This window comes from Mirounga leonina, unplaced genomic scaffold (assembly GCF_011800145.1).
Source record: "Mirounga leonina isolate KUSES-001 unplaced genomic scaffold, KU_Mleo_1.0 Mir_93, whole genome shotgun sequence".
NCBI lineage: Eukaryota > Metazoa > Chordata > Mammalia > Carnivora > Phocidae > Mirounga > Mirounga leonina.
The window spans coordinates 29448754-29473575 of NW_023270854.1; positions in this window are offsets into that span (position 1 = coordinate 29448754).

Here is a 24822-nt window from a genome sequence, read left to right on the forward strand (position 1 = left end):
TAATTTTACATATCATAACATGCATGATCAAGTCCCCTATGAAGCAAAGCAGAATATCTCAACTAAAACACGTGTTTTGTGTGTTGGATATAGGTTGAAATGAGATTGAAAAAAAAGACTATTTTATCAGAGTTTGAGGACCAGCTTACATTGTTCTCAAAATTAAAACTAAGGTATGTTGTTACTATTTTAATCACCTTTATATGTAGTCCTTGGTGAGGGAGGGTTCTTACCCTACGGTTATGAGGATGGCCAAATGTATGACTGACACTGAACATGTAAGATAAACAGCAGTTTCTTAGTCATACATGCGGTGAAGTATCGTAATCACATGGACTGTGAAATCCAGGGAGGTGGACGCTGTGTACCACTCATGGCCACACAGGGTTTGCATTGGGGAACAGAGTGAAAAACCAGGGGAGCAGAGTCTGTAGCATCAACCGAGTGTGCTGGCCCCTCGTTCTTGTGGATGTGTGTGATTGGCTTGTTTAAATAATTCTACGACGTGGCCCGAAACTGAAACCATCTCCTTAGGGGTGAGCAGAGACTATGTTTGGTCCCCTTTACAAGGAGGTTGTTTGGCTAGGGGCCTTTATCCATGGGAGCAGAGTTAGGAGGGGATCTGTGTTTAAGCCATTCCAGGTTCTCCTGGTGTCTCATACCGAGGCAGCACGTACTGAGCCTTAACTTTAGGTGTCACCGACATTATGTGTCCCAAACAGTGAAGATCATAATCATCCCGAATAATTATTGGACATTTTCTATGTGTCAGGCACCTATTCTAAAAGTATTATACATATTGTTTCTTTTAATTAAAAAAAAAAAAAACCTTTTGAAATAGAAACCATAGGTGTCTTCATTTTAAACACAGGAAAACTGAGTCAGAGAAAAGTTACTTGATTTTCTCAGTTCACAGTAAGTGAATAGTAGAACCAGGATTTGAACCCCAATTTGTCTAATGCTGAAGTCCTCAGAATGCACATCATGCATCATAATAGAAAGAAATCATTACTCCATGATTTATGTATCAGTTAAATCCAACACAGATATATAATAAACTAAAATACAAAATATGCTTAAGTTCGTAGAACAAATCCAAACGATTTTATGTCCAGAGAGAGTCACTTTGGATTCTGATGCTAGATCTCCTGGTATATAAACTGACTCCCCTCTGCCATTAAGGATACTTCAGTGGGAATATGGAAAAGTACTGGTAGGAGGAAGAATTCTGGGTATCGGTTCTGGCTCTGCTACCAAGGGTAAAACCTGGCATACATCATTTGTCTTCCCTTGACTTCAGCTTCCTCACATATTGAAGGAAGAGGCTGGATTAATTGTCCTCTGAGAACCTAGACAGAGCTCAGACCACCCAGTCATGAGGAAAACAAACCCCTGCCTTCAGTGCTTATATCCTGGTTATGCAAGACAATAAGTGGGTTAAAAAAAACAAATAATTTCTGACAGCGATAAGTACTCCAATAAAATGAGTAATGTTGAAGAGTTAAATCCAGAGGAAAAAAATTCAAGCAGAGGAAAGAAAACAAGGTTCCTGGTGTGTGCACCACAAGACCAGTGGATCCGAAGTACGGAAAATGAGGAGAAAAACAGGAAGAGTTCAGGGGAACAGGCAGGCAGCAGACCTGCGGGAGAGGTAAACCACAACTTTGAAACTTGTGTCTGGATTCTTTCACCTGGGCTATGTCATCTTTAGAAATATGACATTTGAAAAAATATGTAAAAAAAAGGAAGTTATCTAAACAGAAGATTCCAGGATTTAAAAAAGCTTATTTTTATTCCGTACAGGTGACACCCTCTAGGATGGAGTCAGGCTCTACTTGGCGAAGGTATGACGTCAATCCCTAGACACTGATATCACACAAAAAAGTGTAGACATCACAACAAATAGACAAAACATAGACATCAAGAAAGGTAAGGTGGCATAGTTCCATCAAAACACTGATGAGGTCACTGGTGATCTTTACAGCTTAAAGTTTACAGTTTAAAGTCAGAGACCGAAGTCACATTGCGGTGGGTCAAGACATGCATGAGAGATGAAGAGAGAGGGAGGCTCTCTGTCCGGAGCAGCTTTATATAGTAAATAAAGAACAAACTTAGGTGGGAAAATAAAGTTAACTATAAGATTGATGTGGGGCTCTTAAACATGGTAGCCATTTACACATATTTTGTGCGAGAGTGCCAATAAGGAGAAAAAAAATGGAAGCTTCTAAAGAGGAAGGCTTGTTGATAGAAAAATGTCTCCATTTTAGTCTGGGCTGAACAAGAAGAACAAAAAAGAGAGAGAGAAAAAAAAAAAAGCCTGAAAATCAAAATCTATAAAACGGTCTTCACGGGGAAGAGGAAGGTGTAGTAAAGGCCCCAGGGTATTGGGAAGATAGCAGAGCAGTTGGTTTGGGAGTAAGGGCAGGGGGCTGGAACAATGAAAACCTGAAAGTGAATACTGGAAGGTCAGATGTTAAGGTTTTGGAGATAAAGGAGTGCTCAGCAGCGTTTGCTATTATTTCCTAGGAGTCCAAAAAGATTGCTTTCCTGCTTCCCCTACCTCAGAACTGTCACATGAATCACTTTGTGTCATTTCTGTGGTACACAGTTGCCTCCTGGCATGCTAGATGGAGCGCTTTTGGACTTGCATCCTATTCTGATTATAACAGATCTGAGGCTAAATGTGGAAAGAAGAATCTGGATTACAATGAGAGTATGATTTGACTGATAATATGAGATGGAGTCTCTCACCTTTCCAGGCTTTATTCTGTATGTCCGAAATTACATGTCTTTTATTGATTTTGAAATTGAATGCTAGGGACTGTGCTAAATACATAAGCTTTAAGCCTGAGCAAGAACAGTAACAGCCCCTGTGCTCATGGACTCAATTTGTTTTCCAGATGCATCATACTTTGAAATTGGCCTAGAGCGATGCTACTCAAAGTGGGGTCTGTGGACCTACATCCATTCAGGAACTGTTTGATACCAGGTGGCAATGAGTAATGAAATTGAGAGTAAGTATATGGAAGTGTTTGGGCCCATTTGTAAGCTAAATTTATGTCTGTTGAATATAGTAATTTAAAATGGGGGACTCAGTTGCATTGTGTATGTCTTAGCTATGTTTGTATTTCATTTTTCTACAAATTTATTTTTATTGTGCTTTCTAAAAGTAGCACTCATAACAGATTGAGGAAAATAAACGAGTCCTTCACCACAGGGAAGGTTATTAAGAAGCATTACCTCTTCACCAGTCCCAGGCAGTTTGTTGGTAAGAAACAGACTTTGTGTTTCCAGATTGCAGGATTGCAGGGCTTATTCTGCGGCTAATTTCACTATCAATTCAAAAATAAATTTACTATTAACTTCTAAGACTAAGGAACGTAAATAGATATTGACTTTCATGCTCAGTTTTGAATATGAGATGTTTCTGGTTATATATGAAGTCTGTTAAATAGCTTTGTCATAAAACATATGAATGCAAGTGAAGTGAATTCAAAAAAGTATAATTAAACACAAGTAAATATAAATGCATTCGAATTGGATTACTCTGAAGATATTACCATACAAAGAACAGCTGATATTTGTTCTTATTTCTCTAAATGCTCTGCTTTTACTGATAGAATTATTAAGACTACTTTTCAATTTTAGAAATTCCCTGGGACAATCTAGCCAACGAGCTAGGTTTCAGTTTTCCCCAGAATATAAGGTACTTGGGCAATACGTGTAGACGTGATTTAACTTCAGGGCATGATATTACCTGGAAACACCGTGTGGCTAATCCTTGATGCTAAAATGAGACTCAGGCACAGCGCTTAACAGCAAAAACAGTGCCTGGTTGTTTCCTGCATTGGCTGCAGAGAAATACCAAACTAGCTCTGTAGGTGGCAGCAGCAGCCTGAAGACCCTTGTTCTGGAAAGAAGGTCTGCTTCTCTGCCCAAGGAAAATCTAAGACAAAACCAATGTTGAAAAACAAGCTTTCTCTGTCTTATGTCTGTGGCACCTTAGAATTTCTTCACTGCACAAAGAATCTTGTTTTTTTTTTTAACCAACTGAATAATATAATACAGAGATAATGGCTGCCACGCAATAGTAGTAACTCAACAGGGCCATGTCTTCTCTATTTTAGAAACCGAGATGGTTGTCTAATATTTTCTTTCAGCAAAAGAGGAAGGTGCCAGGAAATACAAATATCCTCTTCTCATGACCATATATGTCTGAAACTGTACTGTAAAAACCCTAAGCATTTTCTTTAAGGTTCTTGCAGGGGGAGGGGCAGAGGGAGAAGCAAGCTTCCCGCGGAGCAGGGAGCCCAATTTGGGGTTCGATCCCAGGACCCCGGGGATCATGACCTGAGCCGAAGGCAGACGCCCAATGACTGAGCCACCCAGGTGCCCCTCTTCAAGGTTCTGATCACAGGTAAGCACAGATTTCTTTGGGTGACTTAGCATTTAGCAGACAGAATAGGCGTCTGTAACTTCAGAGGTGGAAGCTGCATTACAGTTCTCGTCTTCTCTTCCCTCCCTTCTTCTGCATTTTTCTCTCTCCTTCTCATCTCTTGCACCATTTCTCCCACCCTCCTCTCCTTTCTCTTTGGTATTCTGAGCCATGTCCACAATTTAAAATCTGTACGGATAGGCCAGGAAGTAAATATTTGGAATTTTCAAAGTTCATAAGAAAAATATTTTTGTAGGTGCTTTTTCCTAGAGAAGAGGGTTGGGGGGGGGATAAAATTCATTTCAAACCAAATGCCACTTTCTTAAGGAAAAAATGATCTTTTTAGTAATAGAAGGTAAGTCTGGTGCTAGTTTATAAGGAAGGAAAAGGTTAGAAATACACAATAAATTAACATAATCTAAGTTTTCCATTGGCCACCTGGGAGGCAGAGTTTCAGGAGTGGATCTCAAATAAGAAGGAAGGTGGGAGGCAGCTCCTGCAAAGAGAGGAACTAGGTCGTTGTTACATGGCAGCAGAGGATGTCAGTGAAACAGATCCTTGAGTCGGCAGGAACAAGGACATTATTAACACTTCAAAAGGAAAAAGTTTCTCTTACAGCAGCTCTTGACTGCAGTATCAAAATTGACTTTTGGATTTCTTTCCAACTACTCTTAGCCTGCTGAAGCTGATATTGGACCACGAAATGAACTTTGCCCTCACCACCCTTACTGGAACTAAGAAATATTTTCCTGACTAGGGAACAAAGAAATTATTTTAACCAACTGTATACATACCTGTGGTCTCATTGCATCCTCTTCGGTGTGCTAGTTTTCAGTACATACTGAGTTTCTCCTTTTCAGTTCTTCAAGATTCCTGAGCTTTTCTCCTTTTCAGTTCTTCAAGATTCCTGAGCTTTTTTTTTTTTTTTAAAGATTTTATTTATTTGAGAGAGAGAATAAGAGACAGCACAAGAGGGAAGAGGGTCAGAGGGAGAAGCAGACCCCCTCTGAGCAGGGAGCCCGATGCGGGACTCGATCCCGGGACTCCAGGATCATGACCTGAGCCGAAGGCAGTCGCTTAACCAACTGAGCCACCCAGGCGCCCTGAGCTTTTCCTTTACTAAAATACTCAGTGACTTTAATCATTAGTGTGTATTTCTTGCTTGTCACAGTAATGGAGACTCAGCTCTATAATTTTTAGCTCTGTTGGCATTTGTTTTATTTGACAGACTGATAGCTAATACTTAGTTTGAAGTCTTGATCCTTACTGTCCTCTATTTCCCCTTTCTCATCACCAAACTTTGGCTAAAAGTCCAGTATTCAAAAGAGCATTGTTTTAGTAGTATTTTCAGAAACATCTCCCAAACACCTCACTTCTTTTCTGTTCTCCTTGTGAAGGCTCTCTTTCATCAATCTGACCCTTGAATGAGCCACCCATTTCTCTTTTTCCCAGGGCGGTAAATTTCAATGACCTCTGCTTAGAAGATAAACTCAAACTCTTGTAGTTTCATTAAACAGTTGCCACATCCAGTCTTAACAACATGTTTCCAGGCATGTCTACCTCTAGTCTGCTAAATGTGTGCATTGTTGGTTTCTTTCCAATTATCTATTTCTTATTCTTTGAATCTGCCCAACTTAATACTTCCTTACTTCTTCAGGTTCCTTCTTTCACCTAGAATATCATGTTTGCCTCTTCAAACCCTACCAATGTTTAAGGGCCTGATTAAAGTCCTTCTTTTTCCCAGAAGCCTTTGAGAGTTTGACCCTAGTCATTTCTCACATCCCCCAATTACATGTGCTATTTATTTGGTAACTAAGTGAGCACTCTTGACTTGCGATTCTGTGTTAAAATTCAGCTTTCCACTAGCTTTTCTCAAATTCATGCCACGCGAGAGCAGTAGGTTTTGGGTTTTTTTGTTTGTTTGTTTTTGGGTTTTTTTTTGTTTGTTTTTGGATTTTTTTACACATCTTAGTATTTTCCTTAGTAACTAAAGTGGCCCATTGAACATCTATGATAAAGCATCCTTATAGGCTCAAGGTGTATCAGTATGCACTGGGTTATAAGTATGGTCATATATAAATGCTAAGATCAGCAACTTAAAACCAGAAGAGGTTATTTCTCTCTGAAGCAACATGTCTACCACAGGTTGTCTGGGCACCCGGCCACTCCCAGATCCAGACTTCCAGAGCAGACACTGTCTGGTGCATAGCTGCATCCTTGGCACAGGAAAAGAAAGGATGGTAAGTCTCACACTGTCCCTTAATGGTTTCCACCTAGAAGTGACATGCATTGCTTCTCCTGTTTTACTGGCAAAACAAGTCATATGGTCAAACCTTATATCAAGGGTGTAAGAAAGTGCAATCCTACCATATAACCAGGAAGAGAACTTGAAATGTTAGGTAGAGTGGGCAGGCAGTGTGTCATTTACTTCCCTTGACATGAGGGAAGTGGTAAACCAATTATCTTTTTATGACATCTATTATAAATTTTGCGTATAGTAGTGGGTATTATTGAAACATGTCATATATATTCAACCAACTGGCATTAATTATGTATTCTGTATATTTTCCTCCTTCTAACAATCAAATGTTTATTAGACTTGCTAATTGTGAAGGATGACTGCATCCTCATCCTGGCTTGTTTCTTTGTCATATGCTCCAAATAGTTAAGTCTCATAGTTAAGCACCAGTCAAAGCTGAATGACAATAAGAAGCACTGAATTTAATTATTTCACTGTGTAGTCCCTGGAAAGAAGAGCTAGTTAAAGCAGAGAAGAAAAATAATTTAGAACTGGTAATAATCTTACATTTGTTCTGAAAGGTTACTTAAGATAAGATGTGAATTTGTTTAGACAATATGCGACCTAAAACATAGGCAATATTTACACTATAATTAATATTCAAAATAATGTAAGATACACTAACTGAATTAACCCCTCATAAAATTCATAGGCTCTGGGGCGTATCTTCGCACCTGAGTGCCTGTAGGAAGAGAAACCTTGCCATCTGCATTTAATTGGAAATTGCCTGTTGCTTTTGTTCCATAAAAAGTAATCTTATAAAAGACATCTGTATTAGTAGGGGAAAGGCAACAGAGAACCTCCAATAAAAACAGAACCTGCAGGCATTGCTTTCTCCACGTAGATATTGGTTCTGTAAATCCAGCCTTGCCTTGTAAAGTTAATGAGGCTCCTCCAAGCCTTAAAATGACTACAAGGTGGAATCCACATAACTAGAGAAATAAATGGAGGTTAACCATACTGTGGGGTTTTATGCTTCCTATGCTAACAGTCCCATAAAAACCTGGGCTAAGTGAACAGAGATATTAAACATTTTATTGCATATATATTGGGGTTAGTGTGAACTGGACAGTCCAGTTAGGTCACCAAATATAAGGTCTTTGTGAAGAGAAAGAAAAAGGAATAACTTCAGAAGTAATATAAGGTACTGGGAAAAACACGAAAGCACCAGACAATAGCAGCAAAAGTGAGGAGAGAGGAGCAAGGAGTGGAACAAAGGAGGGAGAGAAAGAATGAGAGAGAGAGAGAGGGAGTGCGCACATGATATCCTGCGCTTGTAGTAAAGAGCCTTTACTGTAATTGATAACTGAAGGCACCTAACTTTCTCTCTGAGGTGTGTGTGCCTGTGTGTATGTGTGTATGTGTGTGTGCCTGTGTGTGTATGTGTGTATGTGTGTGTGTGTGCCTGTGTGTTTAGAGCCAAATACCGTACCTGCACTAAAGGACTCAAATCCTAAGTATACGACTCAGTGCATTAAAAAAAAAAAAAAAAAAATTAAACTCCCTGTATAATCACCATACAAATAAGAGTTCTAAACATGTCCAGAGCCCTAAAGGCTCCCTAGATTATTGCTTCCACAATTCACCACACCCTCTCATACTCTGTAGCCATATCTTAACTTTTACCTCCATAGGTTGGTTTTGGTTTTATTTGAACTTTTATAAAAACAGAATCATGTCTAGTTTCTTTATCTCAAGTTTGTCTTTGGGATTCGTTCATGCTGTTTTATGTGGCTGTCACTTGTTTTTTGCATTGCTCTCTCATATTCTATTCTGTGAATATACTGCAGCTTATTTATTCATTCCAGTATTGATGGACTTTAGGGTTGGTTCTAATGTGAGGCTATTATGAGTTCTGCTGCTCACCAGTTTTCTTGGATGTGTCTTCTAAGGCACATGTGTACACATTCCTTTTGGGTATATACTAGGAGTGGAGTTTGGGGAGCATTAGGGTCTGTATATGCTCAGCTTCAGAGGATATTGCCAGTTTTCCAGATGGTTGTACCAATTTATACTCTCAGCAGCAGTGTATGAAAATTAGAGATTCTCCACATTCTCATTAATAATGGATATTGTCCGTGTGTTTATGTATTTTAATTTTTGTTATTCCATTGCTTATTTATTGTATCTCATTTTGGTCTTCATTTGCATTTCTAAAATTACTACTAGAGTGGAGGCCTGTTCAGAAGTTTATCACATTTTAGTATTCTCTTTTGGGAGGTGCCTGTTCAGATCAACCATTTTATAGGGGTTGTCTGTGTCTTTCTATTGACTTGTAGGCAATCTTGTATTTTGAATAAAAGTTATTTGTCAGCTAAATGATCACAAATATCTTCCACCCCATACCTTTCCTTTCACTCTCTTGTATGATATTCTTAAATGAATAAATGTTTAATTTTAATGAAACCCAGTTCATCAATCTTTTTACTAGACTTCGGTGCTTTTACATTATTTTAAGAAATTTTTGCCACCCTAAATATTACGATAGACTATCTAGCAGCTTAGATACTATATTACTTTACGTTTCACCTTTAATTCTGCAATTTATTTAGAATTTGCTTTTGTTTTTGGTAAGATGGGAAGGTCAAGGTTGAAGAACTTCTTTCCATAGGGAAAGGTAGTTGATAAAGCACTACTTTCTGAAAGGAGCATCATTCCTCTCCTATCCCGGCTCCTGCCTTGGTGTGGCATCTTTCTCTTTATTAGGCGATCCTATATGTGTAAATCTGTTTTAGGAATCTCTTTTCTGTCCCATTGACTTATTTAGTTAACTTTACACAATTACTAAGCTGTTTTAATTATATGGCTTTATAATATGCTTTGCTAGTATAAATTCTCCATCTTTGTTCTACTTCTTACTTGCTGTTTTCATATAAATTTTAGAATTAGCTTGTCAGTTTCCACATGCAAAATAAATAAATGGATGACTGTTAGAGTTTTGATTTTGATTGGATTAAATATGTAGATCAATTTGGGAAAAATTGAAATCTTTACATTACTGGGTCTCAATCCATGAACATGTTCTATCTCTCCATTTATTTAGATCTCCCTTAATTCTTCTTAGTAATTTTTATAATTTTCCGAGTAGAGAAACTATTAGATGTATTCCTAAATATTTGATGCTATTATGAATGGTATGTTAAAATTTCATTTCCACTTGTTTATTGCTATCGTATTAAAATATAATTAAAGTGATCATATTGATCTTGTGCCCCAAAACTTAACTTATAGCACCTATTACTTCTAATCATTTATCTTTGAATTCTTTGTATTTTCTACATATATAATTATGTGGTCTACTTATGAATTTTTTTTCTTTCTTTATTGCTCTGGCTAGGACCTTCAAGATAGTTTTGGATAGAACTGGTGACAACAGACATCTTTATTTTGTTCTTGATCTCTGGGATAAGCATTTAAATTGTTCCTCGTAAATGTAATTAGTATAGGTTTTGCTTATTTTTCAGATAATTTTTTATCAGATTAAGGATGGTCTCTTCTCTTCTTAGTTTGTTAAGAGTTTTTTTGTTTTTTTAAATCATGAGTGGGTATTGAATTTGTTAAAAAATTGCATCATCTATTGAGATGACAATATCATTATGTTAATGTGGTGTTTAACATTGACCAAATTGTTTTTAAAAATGGATTGACTTTAAAATTTGAAATTGGAATTAGTCAAATTTTGTTTTAATCCATTACAGTCAATGAAAATATTCTGTATGTGTCAATTTGCATTATATTTTATTTGCTTTATGATCTAGCATATCGTTCATTCTTACAAAAGTTCCATGGCTACTTAAAACATATTCTGCATTTGTTTGTGACCTAAATGAAATCTCAGGTCATTTTGGTCAGAGGGAGAAGCAGACTCCCCACCGAGCAGGGAGCCCAATGCGGGACTCGATCCAGGGACTCCAGGATCATGACCTGAGCCGAAGGCAGTCGCTTAACCAACTGAGCCACCCAGGCACCCTCAAATATTTTTTTTTACCTTTAAAAATTGTATTTATTTGAGAGAGAGAGAGAGAAAGAGAACACAGTGTGGGAGAGGGGAAAGGGAGAGGGAAGAAGCACACTCCCCACTGAGCAGGGAGACCAATGTGGGGCTCAATGTGGGCCTCGATCCTGGCACCCTAAGATCATGACCTGAGCAGAAGGAAGACGCTTAACTGACTGAGCCACTCAGGCGCCCCAAATATTGTTTTTTTCTATTAGTTGGTGTATTTGTTTTTATCCAGTCTGATTATCTTCTTCACTTTAATTGGAATATTTAGCTTATTTATACTAAGTTTAATGACTGTTATATTTGGACTTAAGTCTGTAAGCCTGCTGTTTGTTTTCTTTTTAATCCCATGTATTCTTTGTTTCTCTATTTCCTGTTCCTACCTTCTGTTGTCTTAATACATATCTATATTATTGGCTTATTTGGTTTATATTATATTATTTAGCTTAATATTTATGTATTCCATTTCCCTCTTTGGCTATTAAACTTTAACCTAGGGATTATGACCTGCATTCTTAACTTACTAGATTCTTCCTTAAATTAGTATTTTTAGTATTTCATGCATTATACAACGATGTTATAGTACTTTAAATTCATTTATTCCCCCTACTAACTGCTGTCATATATTTTGATTCCACATACATTTTAAACCCACTAGAAGCTGGAAGCAGTCAATATTCATTTAGATGTTCCCATATATTTACCTTTTTGGTCTTTAATGAGTCCTACATTACTGTGCTTCATCTGTGATTATTGTCAATCTGCTCAAAACACGCCTTAAGGATTAATTTTAGTGCTTGCCTTCCTCAGTCACTATTTCACTTTTAGTTTTGAGTAATATAATTAGCTGGGTAAAAAAATTCGATGTTCTAAGTTTCAGCACTTCAAATATTCCATTCTTATCTCTGGTTTACCTCTTTTCTGTTGAAAAATCAGCTTTCAGTGTCTTATTTCTCCTTTGAAAGCAATGCACTATTTTCTGGCAGCTTTTGAGTTTCTTTTTGTTTTCATTGTCAGCAGTTTTTCTATGATGTGGCTAGGTATAGTTTTTTGGTGTTACTTGTTTGCTTCTTGGAGTTTGCTAAAATTCTTAAATCTGTGGCTTGAACCTCAGTTTTGGAAAATTCATATCCAGTTGTCAATGCAAAATGAACAACCTTTTAAAATTTCTAAAAGAAAGAAAGAGAGTTTTATTTGAGCCTAAGTTAGGACAACTGCTGGGGATATGCAAACTTCACAAAGAAGAGAGTGCTCCCGCAGAGGCGTATTTGGTGTAGGGTTATACACATTTTTTACATAAAAAGTTACAAATCATTACACAAAGGACATTTCAAAAAGTAGCAGACCTTATCTTAAGTTTCTAGTATATGCAGGGCTGTATGACTTTAATCTTATGGGAACCAGGGAAGTCTCTTCCTTTTCCTTATCTTTTGTGTTCAGAATGCACCTTTTTTGTTATTTTCTTTAACAAAGCAGACAACAATGTATGCTCAGGGCAGAAACAGAGCCCATGGTTTGAGGTTTTGCTGAGTCATTTTGGCCTTGGTAAATGTTAAAGTATAGCTTCCCTAAATTTATCACAGTATTGCTTTAAATATTGATCCTACCCATCCATTCCCCATTTCCTTTCTTTGTGATTTTGCAAAGAGAGAGATTGAGTTGTATTAAAACGAGGGTGATCTATTTCCAGTTTTTCTTATTACTTGGGTTTAGCCTTCCCAGATTCACAACAAAGTCTAAAGTGTTGACCTGGGCCTTCTTTACTTGGTGGGAACTTGATTCCAATTTTTTATCATCTCAGAGCAATAAAACTTCAGCATTCTCTACTGAGGTCTTTAGTTTCTTAGTGGCTCCTTGCTCTTTGGTTTCCCTATGTTGTGCTTCATGCTTGGCCTGGGAGTTAGCAAATGCCTGGAGAGAACAGTTGTGTACAGAATGTGGGGCTCTTTAGCTCTCTTTCCCCAATCCTAGCTTCTCAAGTTCTCCCTGCTTAATAGACCTGAACTTCATTTTTGTATGTAGCTACTCTGTTTGTCTTTTTACCTGCAGGAATTTGGCAAATGTCCCAAGGAGAAGAAGCAGCAGAGAATTCAGGGTCTACATTGCATTTCCTTAGGATTTTAGTTCTCCAGTCCTGACTGCTTTGGTTCTCCATTTCATTTGAGCAGCTGTTGTATGCATGGTATCCAGCTTTTATAATTGTTCTCAGAGGGATTGTTAGTCTGATACCAGCTATTCTGGTACAGCCAGCAACAGAAGTCTCCTCTCTTCTTTTATAAAAGTAACATTAGTCGGCAAGAATATGGCGCTGTTACATTGCAACATACTGAGAAATGTCTCAGGAAAAGTGCCACAAGTAAAAATATATTGTTCCTTAAACCCCATGAATTATTGGGATGATAATTTAATCATGAATTACACTTTTCACAGCAATCAATGGTGTGATAGAAGCAACTAATATAATATCTATTTTTTCTACAGCCTTCATTTTAACCAATAATTGACTTTGCCACTCCTTTCTTGCATGCCAACAATTAAAGGAGCATGATCGAAATCTGTTTGGACTCCTAATACATGAGTCACCAGGAGCCATTTTTTGGATACAATCATTGACTTCTATGGAAAATACAAAAGGGACCCAAGCAAAGAATAATGGGCTGAGGGATAATGCATAACTATGTTACCATCCATCAGAGCAGAAACCTCTGAGGACCTTTTGTCTTGGGTTATCTCTGGTGGATGGTCCATAGCTGTGCCATCAACAAAAACATGAGGAAAGCAACACAACAGGAGTCAATCTATTAAATCTACTCAGGCCACCAAAAACAGATCTCTTTTTACTGATTCATATTTCATTTTCTTAAATAAGTCTCCTTTTGTTTCAACTGCACATGACAATTATTTTAATTTTAGACAAATAAAAAAAAACATTTTATGAGGCCTGGAGGGGTAGATACACTTGAGATATAATTTAGGAGTCAGACAAACTACAGCCTGCCAGCCCCATAGAACCTGTGCCTATGTTTGTAAATAAAGTTTTGTGGAACATGGCCACACTCATCTGTTTACATGTTGTGTATGCCTGCTGTCAAACTATAACCACAGGATTGAGTAGTTATGATAGAGTCTGTGTGTGGCCTGCAAAGCCACAAATGTGTTCTATCAGGTGCTTCACAGAGGAAGTTTTAGATTCTAGTGTAGATACTAATACTGAACCTTGATCCTCTAACTTACAGATAAGGAACAGGCACTCCAGGGCAACATTAGGGGACAGAATTCTGGTATGAGGGGAATAATTGAAAACCAAACATGCAGCTCAAAGACAGAAGAAGAAGCGGCTTCCTCATGAGCATTTTTCTAGTATGCTATCCAGTCCACTTGCTAGCAGTATGACTTACCATCCATCTCCAATCTTCAGCTGTAACTGGAGACAATAATATCATCTGCTTCATGAGGTTGCTGTGATGATTAATGAAATATTACTTGTAAAATGCTTCAATAGAGTAAATAATAACATCTTCTTATCTCTTCTTTCTCAAAATCTTTTCAGAGAGCAGAAAGAAAACTTTCCCGTGGAGATAGATAAAGGAATTTTAATTAGTCAGTTTTGACTTAGAGACAAACTCTCTTCCAGCATGTTTTCCCCAGATGTCAAATACCTTGGCTTCCTAAGCCCTGCTTTAAGATTCTTAGTGACCAATGAATAAGCATTAACATCTCTTTCACTCTTCATGTCAAGCAGGAAAGGAGTTGTGTTGCAAAAAGAATTTGTCCTAAAACATATCATCTGTTTTAAATATGACCTGTTTAAATCCATAAGGCTTTCATAGTTTAAATATCATCAAATTTAAATCTCAAAAAACTTGAGTAAACATTCAGAAATGTTTACATTGCATTCTGTAAATGAAAAAAAAATGGAGCCCACAGACAACGAGTGCTTTTTTTCGTAGTTAGTTAGGGATTGGGCTCATAACTAGGCATATGACCAGCATAACATGATTCTTAGGCCAGTGTTCACTCTTCTGTCTCTGACTCTGTTGTTACTAATGCAGCAAAATTCTCAGGATTTCTTTTTCTCTTCGTTTTCAATACTTTTGGTGGTGGTGTTGTTGTTGTTGTTTTGACCAATTACCCCTGAGATTCATGAGGATATTGTTTAGAAGCATACAATTATGTCTTGATTGCTGTTTGTTTGTTTGAATCCAGTAATGCTTTTTAGTCTCAAAATTCAAATTTTCCATTTAAATTGGTTTATCTCATAATTGACAGCAATTATTTATTTTTATTCAGAGAGACTAAAATAAGAAATGTGATTAAATTTTCTACTGCAATGACATGGCATTTATTTGATCATTCCTAAGTAGTTTTTTGTTGTTTTGTTGTTGTTGTTATTGTTTCTCTTTTACATGGGATTCTTATGAGGGTACTGTAAGGATTAGTGATAAACTGTTTTACAGGGTGGCTGAGGAGTAAGGAGGAAATTACCATGTAAGTATAAAATATACTAGTTTCATGCTTAGAGCATGGTAACTGAGTTAGTATTAACAAGTTTCTCAGCAGACTGAGGTATATAACTTAGCCTTCTTGTGGGCCACTGGATAATCTCGCTATTCCCCATGGTCACAAAGCCCTGGCCTTCCAGAATGGAGCTAGCTATCTTGGAGACATGCTTTTGTACCTAAGGGGTCATAAGTAGAAGCTGCTTGTCGGAGTATGCATACCACTAAAGGAGCAGGTGAAACACTACTGCAATTCAAAATAAGCAGGTGTAGTTTTACATTCTCCCCTGATAATTCTATTCCACTAGTTAGTCAAGAGCATATTACATGCAGATCCAGCATAGGTTCTGGAGTCAGATAGCCTGGGTTCTAAGCTCAGCCATCATTTGGCTAGATTAGTGGCAGTGGGGAAATCCTCAACCTGGGAGAAATTTCTCTCATCTATAAATCAGTAACTACCCCAGAGAGTTAGTTATCAGGATTGAATAGAAAACACATCCAAAGCACTTGGCCAGTCTCTGGCACATAGTAATTACTCAGGAAATGTTAGTTATAATAGTAATTATGATAATTGTCATTATTACTGTTATTAATGATAAGTCCACTTTTGCCATTTCTTTTATCATAAAATCATACAATGTGGAAAGATCTTTAGATTCAAGCCCACATTCAGTAAGCAGATCTGTACCACTGGGATGGATACTTGGCTAGATACCATAAATACACAAATGATAAAACATCCCAGGCAAGACAAGTCAACTGATCAGTGCAGAAAAGCCTTCTATAGCATGCGAGACAGACAGACATTTAGTCCCAACCTGAAAACCTCCAGTGATGGGAAAATTACAAGTTCTTGACCCAGCATAATTCACTATTGCACAGATTTTCTCTAAATTTTCAAGCCCAGTTCACCTGAGTGGTCACAACAACAACATTAGCAAAGAAATAAATATAATAATCTGTTATGCCTGAAGTTTATGTTTGTTCCAGTTATTATCACTGCATAATAAACCACCCCAAGCTTAGTGATCTAGAGCAATATAGGAAAGAACACAGAAGAGATGGTTTTTTGTTTCACAGTGTCTTGGAACTGAACCAAGAGAACTTAATGGCTGGAGGCAGATTAATGACTGCAGGCTGAAGTCTTCTGAAAGTTCATCCACTCACATGTCAAGTAGTTGGTATTCATTGTTGACTGGGACCTGAGCTGAGCCTGTTGGTTGGAACATCTGCATGTGGCACCACCACGTAGCCATTTAAGCTTCATCCCAGCATGGTAGCTAAATTTTAAAAGATCATACTGAGAAAATCTGAAGGAAGCTCTATCACCTTTTACGACCTTACCTTGAAAATCCCATAAGATCATTTCTGCTGTCATCAAAACCCACCCAGAATCAAAGCCAGGGAGTATGGATCCCACATCTTGATGGAAGAATGCCCAAGTTACATCTTAAGAAAAACAGGTGGGATGAGAGATATTGTTATAACTGTTTTTGGAAAATGCAATCTGTCAGAATGATAAGGAGATTTCACTGACATTATCAGAATTTGAACAGACTTTGGAGTTGATCTAATCCAGTCTGCTGATGAAGACACAGGCTAGAGATATAAGGCAACACCCATTTATTTGATCAGAAAATCTTTTGATATTGTGCGTACTTGGAAATGATTATTTAACCCTTTCCCCACTTCCCCCGTCTTAGTCTATCCAGGCAACCTTAGCAAAATGCTACAGACTGAGGAGCTTAAACAAGAGAGATTGATTTCTTACAGTTCTAGAGGTTGGAGAGTCTAAGATTAAAGTGCCAATAAGGTAGATTTCATTCTAAGGCTTCTTCTCTTGACTTATGGGCAGCAATCATTACACTGTGCACTCACCTGACCTCTTCTTTGTGTGTTCTTGGAGAAAGTGAGCTCTCTGTTGTCTCTCCTTCTAAGAACACCTTTCTGTCAGTCAGGGCCTCACCTTTAGAACCTCATTTAAACTTTGATAATTCCATCGAGGACCCATGTCCAAATATAGTCACACTGAGGATTAGGACTTCAACATATGAATCTAGGAGGACACAGACATTCAGTCCATACATCCTGAAAAAAAACTTAATAGTAAAGATCAATATTTATAATGTTTTCTTTTATGTTCAGAATTATTCCATCCTAGCCTGGTCTTTTCCAAGAATATTGTTTTTCCATGACTTCAGCTCATGGGATATAGGCTTTGGATATAGGCAGGCTATCATCACTTCCCTTTTTATTATGTATTCACTATAATTGAGAATATCGTTGTCTACTTTTCACCTTTTTCTAATAAATACCAAGGATCTGAACAACCTGAATATTTTTAAGCACAAAAGTTGAGCTATTTTTAACTATGAAAGTCCATGTCATATTTGTGATTCATATAAAACATAACAATGCATATGAACAAGGAATTAAAAACAAAACTGGAAAAACAAAAATACCTGAAATATAAAAATATAGGAACTAAAAAATATTTTTCCTTTTATGAGTTTTACTGTTAGGATATTGTGTAATTCTTTGTTTTTTTAATTATTGGAAACAGACTCTATGAGATGGGAAGGTAATGATCAATTTTAAGATGTTTGAATTTGTCAGCTTGCTGTTGAATTAAAGGAATACTGCACTCTCAGTTTAAAGTGTATTGCCAGTTAAGGTTCATTTTCTTTATTGGGAGAAAAACGTATCATATTGGTTTCACTGTTTAGTACAGAAATGAACACTAATGACCAGCGAGTCATAGAATTGCAGAAGGCATAAAGGAACTGAATTCATGAGGTAATTAAGCTCACCCTGTTATGTGAGCTGAGCTTGTACTCAGCTTTGCTCTTTATCGAGCTTGTGCTCAAGTTGACATGGGGATCTTGGTGAGGAGTTTTTGACCTTTAAGAAAACCAACTGTGTCTCTCAATAGGGATCAAAAAAAATCTTCCTGCCAAACATTGAGATACAAGATCCCCAGGTCCTGACTTGGCATGGCCAGGGAAATTCTTTTATTGAGCACCTGTGTTTTCTTTTGTTGCTACTGATGGGGTTGGAGGGCATGTTAACCACTGAGTCACCAATTTTAATGATTAGAAAACATGAAGCTTTCTGAATCATTTCCAACTTATTAAGCACAAAATGATTCAGAGCAGCAGAAGAAATTTATATCTTGGAGTGGGACAGGAATGTTGAATCTCTGAGTGTAAATTTATAATTTGTAAATTAGGCATAGATTTTTTTTCCCCTTCTAAATGAAAATTTTTGCTGTCTTTTTCTTATCAAGACCAAATACAATTTCATTTGAGTTATTTGCCTCCACAAGGCCCAGTGCCAAATACAATGAGGTGTAATGAGGTTCAGAGAAAAACAGTATGTGACCCAAAGGAACTTGCTGCCTACAGCAGGATGTAGTTAAGTACCTGAATATAAAGGACAGAACATGGTAAATTCTCTAAAGAAGTAAAAGCAACATTTCCCATATAGGGAACGTAAGGAAGATGTGGTGCCTGAGACTGAAGAATGGTAAACTTCCAACATGAAGAAACACCAGACGGAGCACACTGGGTAGATAGAAGTGCATAAACCAAGTGTGGAGGTACATCCTCACCTGTGTAGAAAGACATTTTGTTTGAGGATGCTCCTTACACTCACAATTACTACATTAATTTGAATTTCTATTCCTCCTTCATGAATGCCTATTGCTTTTTAACACAGAGATTGCAATAGGTAATTAAGCTTTCATGTGGGTTCAGATATGAGTTCGCCAGACCTAAATAAAGGGAATGAACCACATGCAATTTATATCTTTGACTGTAGCTTGGTGAGAAGTCCTGGGGAAGGCATGTTATATGCGCTCCTCTTGGCCTCCCAAGGGACAACATATAGTCATGTGGGCCAAGGAAAGGGGATGATGCTAAGAAATGGATGATAACAAGCAGAAGGGAAAGATCAATCATGAGAGCATACAGACTTGCATCAAAAAAATGAAAATTATTGGGCAAAAAATTCACTGAACCAAACTTCCAAGCTTCATTTCTCTCTTCAATCTATCTTCCTATTTGTCTACTCCACTGACTCTAAATTCTATTCACATCCTAACTATTTGGGTTTTCACAAATGAGGAATGTGGTTCATCTCAGAGCACACTCTGATTCCCTATTCTGAAATATTTGGAAACTACTTTTTAACTTCGTAAACTTGGTAATTGTCCAAACTCACATCAAAATTTAATTTTCCTGTGAAATTTTCTTTATTTATTTTGTCGTATTCTGTCATTATTTATTTAGAGTTAATTTAATCTAGCCTGCCAAGGATCTCTTACATAAACTGTGACATTAGTTTACAATTACTCATCTATCTGCCTGTCTCCCTCAGCATGCTTTGGCCCTATGAGTTTAGAAACTGAGCCTATTTAGTTTTAAATTTCTGTGGCCCAGCACACAGCAAATAGTATGTATTTTTGTACTCAATAAAATGTGAGTGATGAATAAAAGAATTAAGAAAGGGATGAGAAAAGCATGAGGAGGAGAGCCAAAGACCAGAGAAGAATGCATGTAAATGTGAGATGTTTTGCTAGCATATTTTTAGGAGGAATTGCAAGATGAGATCCAAAGTGAAGTTAAATCAACATATCAGATCTTTAATAAGACAGGCCCAAGATTAGTCTCTTTGTAAAGTTTGTCCACACACAACCTTGTGGAATATGGCAAGACTGATAGGGAGGGTACCCTTAATGAGGCCTGATAAAATCCACTGGTAATTTAATGAGAGAAGGCAGTTGATGAGGCCAGTACCATGGCTAAAATGAGTCAATGCTAATTGTTTTTACTGAAAGTTGGAATAGATGAAAGATTGTTGTTACATACTGAGATAAATATTAGTCATGGTTCTTGAAAATCTTATCCAGCAAGACAAGTAGAATTTGAATAATTAAAGAAGAAAGAAGAAAATCATTTTAGTTGGGAGATCAGTGTATGATTTATACAGAGGCAGGAATGGTTGTGGTCTGTTTTGGGTAACAGGAAGAAGGCCAAACTGACTGGACAATGGACTGTACATTGGCAAGCAGTTTTAGAATATGCTAGATCTGTGTTATCATGGGCAAGATGGAGGTAAAACTGAGACCCTTACCGGGCCACAGGTTAAAAAATCACTAACATTAATTGAGTTCCCTTTTGTTCCAGGCATTAATCAAAACTTCCATTAAGTATGTTATCAGCAGTTGTCTTAGTAACAGTGAAATGTGTTTTGAATTATTCCTGTTTGTGTGGGGAAAATTAAGAATCTTCAGGATTCTCAAGACTCTCAGGATTGCCCATGATTGAGAAGCTGGTATGAAGCAAAGAATAAAACTTACGTGTGTCTAGGCCCAAAGTCCATGCTGTTCATTTTGCCATTTTCTTCCTTAGAATTAGGTTTGTGAAGTTACGGTCCTCCATTAAGCAAGTCTTCACTCCTAAGATATTTTCAGGTGAAGAGTTGTTCTCATTAATTTGAATATTTTCTAGATGACAAAACAAAAAGTCAACTCTGCTGTTAAAATACTGAAGGATTTTGGGGCAACTGGGTGGCTCAGTCATTTGAGCGTCTGACACTTGATTTCAGCTCAGGTACTGATCTCAGGGTCATGAGATAGAGCCCCTGCATTGGGTGCTGCGCTCAGCGGGGAGTCTGCTTGAGATTCTCTCTCTCTCCCTCTCCATCCTCCCAATTGCCTTTTTCTTTTCCTTAGTTTACATATTAATTTGTTTGGGCTGCTATAACAAATGGTACTTTGTGGCTTAAACAACAGAAATTTATTTGTTGCCGTTCTGGAGTCTGGGAAGTACAAGATCAAGGTACCAGCAAATTTGGTGTCTGTGAGGGCCTGCTTCCTGGTTTATATAAGGCCATCTTTACATGGAGGAGAGCAGAGAGAGCTTCCGGGGGTCCCTTTTATAGGGACACTAATCCCATTCATGAGGACTCTATTCTGATAAACCTAATTACTTCCCAAAGTCTTCTCCTCCTCATACCATCCCACTGGGGGCTAGGATTTCAACATATGCATTTCAAAGGGACATAAAAATTCAATCCATTACATTCCATAAGATAGAATAGTTAATAAAATATAGAGACTTGAGTTTCATTTATGTTGAAAGATGGCTTTCCTGGGTCTTCAGCCATGTCTGTATTCAAATCCTGGCTTGAAAGGAGCACATAATTATTTTTAGATTCTTTAATATTTTTTTTCCTGTCATCTGTGTAGCCTTCTTTCATTGAGAAATAATAATGAGAAGTTGACTCTATGTATTCATTATAATTACATGTTTCAAATTCAATTTAATTATTCAAATAAGGTAATATATACTTTCAAAAAATGAAGTGGCCCCAGATTATAAGTGCTCTGAAAGCTCAGAGAATGGAGAAGTCTGTCACTATCTGCTTACTTCCCTGTTCAAATGCAAATACCTTTCCCCCAGGTGTTCTTTCTGGTTCCCCAAACTCATTCTAACTTTAGATTTACCTTCATTCTGAAAACTTGGATGCAGAGGAGCTGAGACTGACTTTTGCCAGTTCTTCCTTCTTCTCTGGGGACTAAGTTCTTAACCGAGTGGGAATTGAGTATGTGTAATGGGGACAAAGTGATCATTAAGAGAAGTCTTTTCCACAGGAATTTACTGTTATGCTCAGGTTTTTCAGCTGGAGGCTGAAAGGAGGGGAGGGTAGTAATTAAACCTAACTCTGTCAGAATGGCCCGAGGCCTGGAAGGCAAAAGAACTCAAGGAGATATCCCCCAAATCTGGGCAGTGAGTGGATGATGGCATTGCGGGCAGCATTGTTTCCACAACTGAAGGCACAGAATCTAGCCAGGGAACCATTTAAGCTGGCCAAAAATGGAGGGAGTAGAAGAACAGATAAATGATTTCTCAAAAAAGGCAGAACCTTGACACACAGGCAGCTTTCCACATGAATATGAGCTCTGTTGAGATCAGGCATTGTGGTCAAAACGAGTCTGGGTAAACCTGGCCCATAGATGGTCTGTCCTTCCGTGCCTGTAACCTAAGTCCTCAAATTAGCCCTCAGTATGATGAACTGCCTTGACATCTGGAACAAGGAGTGCTTCAAACAACCCTCCTTACCTGGAATCGCGGCACAGTTCCTGCTTATCCAGAGTCGCGTGTTTCGGTTCCCTGCCAGCCTGTAGAATTATACAAATAAGCCAGTCACAGCCCTCAGCAGGAACCAGGGGCACCTCATCCTTGCCATACGACAGAGCCTGCCTCCCACAGCCCCTGGTTGTTTACTTTGTTATCTGGTGCAACGCTTGGGGGGCCCTGCAAGCCAGGCCCCCCTCCCTGGACTGGGCTTTGAGTGTATGTGGCTGATATACTTGGAACTCCTGTCTAAGTGGCGGGTGTTATGTTTAGCCTTCTCCAAAACCTTAGGGCAGAAATTCCTCCCTTACCAACAGGGAGAAGCAGAGGCAATAAAAACCGCCTCAAATTGGCTGAGGTGTTTCATAACCTGGGTTCTGTGACTTCTTATTTGCCATCAAACATAAAAGTAAATGCTTAATGTACTACATAAGAGCCTGGATTTGGTAACCCCTGGGGGATGCTGAGAAAATGTAATGGCCAGATATTTAAAGGAATGGAAATTTCCTTGCTTCTTATATTTGTATGGTACCACTCAGACACTAAATACCCTGCCAGGTGTATCAGCCTGATACCCCAGGAACGGTGGACACAATCCTGATCCCTTCAGCATACTTCTAATGAACATGACAGAGAACCAACCCTCCACATCTTGATTTGGTCTTTTTAAGATGTAGCTTATTCCAGTTCGTCCAAAAAATTTCCTAAATACTTTTCATTCTCGGATATTGATTTCTTAATGCCGTTTTGTGAGACCCATTATAAGAAACTACCTGTTTGTTATGAACATTTTCTAAATGACCAATAAACTAAGGTTTACAGGGTCAAGGAGAACATTTGTGTGTGTGTGTGTGTGCGTGTGCATGCGTGTGTCCTCAAACATACACCCCAGGCTAGGCCAGTGTCTGTGCCTGTTAAGGATTTTCTGCTTCCTGTTGCCAAGAATAAAGGTAGTCAGCACATGGCAAGCTGATAAGTAGTCATTTCCAGTGTCTTGAATTTTTTACCTTTTTTAACCATACTCTCAGATGAAATACGCTAACTTAAACAATTCACATAATTATTTACATAGATCAAATGCTCTTTAAGTATAACTTCTCTGGTTCTTTTTATTCTTCTTCTTACACTGAAAGCAACATGTTCACAAGGAACTTAAACCAAACGAAATGTAATCTCTATTTGCCACCTTTTCTGCACAACGGTGTGAGGATGGGAGAAGCCACTTTACAAATCCCTGGCCAACTCTAGATGCATGATTTTGTGACATAGCCCAAGTTTTTCACTGTATTTTCTGCCAGAAAAAAGGAGTTTAATGAAATTACTCTTATAGTAAATTACATAAGTTAGACAAAGTACTTATATGCACAAATGAGAACAGTACTGTCACTGGAAAATGTTTAAAAATGTATATAAAATTTGACTTGAGAGCTAGCAAGTGAGGACTTTATAGTTGAAAAGTCCTTAAGTTGTCAACTGTTCAAAATGGGGGGGGAAAAAAACCCAGATTCATTTAAACAACACCAGTCTAAATATTTAGTATCAAAAAGAGTTTAAACCAAAAAAAAAAAAAAAATCCTTAGAAAATTTTAAAGCAAAAGAGTAGCATAGTTCTTCATAGGGGAACAAAAAGCTAAGCAGGGTTGCAATATTAAAAGAGGCAAAGTAGAGGCTCTTTTCAAGGTAAAATGAGCTAAATAGGACAAAGAAGGTCATGTTTTCACGGTAAAATGTAAAATCTACAATGATATGAATGTCACAAACCTTTATGGGCTGAATAGCAGATCATTAAAATGTATTAAGTGAAAACTCCTGTAAATCAAGGAAAGCTGAGAGAATATAAGTAGTGGAGTCTTCAGTATATCTCTTTTGGTCCAGGTCAGATCAAATAGGACCAATGTACGTAAGGATAAAGAATACCCAAATTGGGGCACCAGGGTGGCTCAGTCGTTTAAGCGTCCGCCTGCGGCTCAGGTCATGATCCCAGGGTCCTGGGATCGAGCCCTGCCTTGGGCTCCCTGCTCAGCAGGAAGTCTGCTTCTCCCTCTGCCCCTCCCCTGTTCATGCTCTCTCTCTCTCTCTCTCAAATATATAAATAAAATCTTAAAAAAAAAAGAATACCTAAATAATAAAGTGAATAAGGTTATTTAATAATTATATGGTACATACTAAATTTCAAACTCTATATACATGCTCACAGAATACTTTCAAAATAACTGACTATCCATTAGGCACAAAGAATACACCTAAAAAGAGAGATAATACAATACCAGCTGTATTCTTTGCATAAAGCAATGAATCAGCAATTGATCAAAACTGGAAACAACAGCAATAAAACTGCTTAAAAATCATTGTCACTCCTGGCTCACCTGAGTGGCTCTGTCGATTAAGCCCCCAACTCTTGATTTTGGCTCAGGTCATGGTCTCAGGGCCGAGAGACAGCCCCACGTCAG